The sequence below is a fragment of the Nicotiana attenuata genome, unplaced genomic scaffold, assembly GCF_001879085.1.
Source record: "Nicotiana attenuata strain UT unplaced genomic scaffold, NIATTr2, whole genome shotgun sequence".
NCBI lineage: Eukaryota > Viridiplantae > Streptophyta > Magnoliopsida > Solanales > Solanaceae > Nicotiana > Nicotiana attenuata.
In genome coordinates, this window is record NW_017673181.1 from 5,200 (window position 1) to 6,932 (window position 1,733).

Sequence of the window (1,733 nt, forward strand, 5' to 3'; positions counted from 1 at the left end):
GGTTGGGTTGATTCTTAGAATTGGGCCGGTTGAAAATTGGTTTAAATTAGGGGCTGTAATGTGAGCTATAATTGAAATGTTAGATGGGCTATATATTCACCTTTTAATTTAATTAAAATAGTTAAAATAATTTTAAAAACAAATTTAAAAGCACTGACTTAATTAATAATATATAAATGTTAATCTAAAAATACTGGGAGCAATTTTATAATTGTAAAATGCTATTAATAGGCTATAATTGCAATTTTATGCAATTTTAGCTTAGAAATATCAAATAAATTTATAAAAAAAATGCAAAAATCACCTTCATTATATTGTGATGTAAATATGAGGATGGAAATAAATTACTCACCAGAATAATAGTTTTGGGAATAATTATTGGATTTTGTACTGCTAAAACAAATAATAAAATTATTTTAAAAAGATTTAAAAATTAGAATAAATGTCAAAATTCTTGGGCATAGTACATGCTACTTTGAGAATATTTTAAGTATAAAAATAGATAGGGAAAAATTGGGTATCAACAACACCCGGATATGAGAAAGGTTATGAAACAATCTTGGCATTTGAGGTTCTGGAAATTTGGGCCTGTTTTCAGGCTCTCTATAGTGTAACTTCTTATTTTTCTTTTCCCCTTATGTAATTCATTTCAATATTGGTCTGTAATAATTTGTAAACGAATATGGGGTTGGATTGTGAAAATAGGAGGGTAGCTATACATGTTATCAATATCAATGGGTAGAAGACATGCTTTAGGTTTATATTCTCATGTATTTGCTTTAGAACTCATGTTTACGACCAATACATGCAAAGCATATCATGTATTAGAAACCATGCTCCTAGGTTCCATGTTTACTGCTTTCAGCGTTTCATTTTGACATCTCTATTATCACTTAGAAATCCTGTTTCTAGGATAAACGACATTAAACATAAGAATGTTGCTCCTGCACATCTTGAAATCATACTGTAACTTTTTTGGGCATTTAGAAATCATGTTTTAGGAATTCTGCATATCCTGAAATCATTCTGCATTTTTCATATGTGCATATTAGATATCCTGTTTTAGGATCTCGTTCACACTCGCTCAGTCACACCTAGTTAAACTACTGGTGCATGAAAAAAGGACATAAAACAGTCTCATGTTTGATTATCCTGTTTAAGTGAAACTGGTCACAATCCCTGTATGTCTTTGCAACATTTAGAACACCATGCTTTAGGTAAAATAACTTCTAAACTTTTTTTTTAATAATTCTGGTAACTGCTGCATATTGTTTTACGCCTAGGCAAGCCTTAGGTAATCAACTTTAACAATAAAACCAGAACCGTCTTTGTGAGTAGTGTTTAACTGTCAGCATGTTGAAATCAGTAAGCAAGCCTGATTAGGACTTCCTCCCTGAGTTATGTAATAAACTGGTATTACTTAGATACCATGCTTAGGATCTGAGTTTAGACCTTAATTGTGTATGAGTCATGCTGTTTGTGTGTACTATGTGTGGAGGTATATCTGAGCCTTTATTTGTCTTCATGCTCCCCTTTAATTGAAGTCCTATCTGTTTAATGTGTCGCTTTAGTATTTTACCTTTAAACTTGAGGGTCTGCCTAGAACCCCCCTTTTATAGGATATGAGTCCTAAATTCCTCCGGGACTAATAGGAAGAGACGGGTAACAACATGCAATAGGGGTCGAGACCAACCCTCGATTTAATTACCTTCACGGGGCGGGAAAGGGTAGAT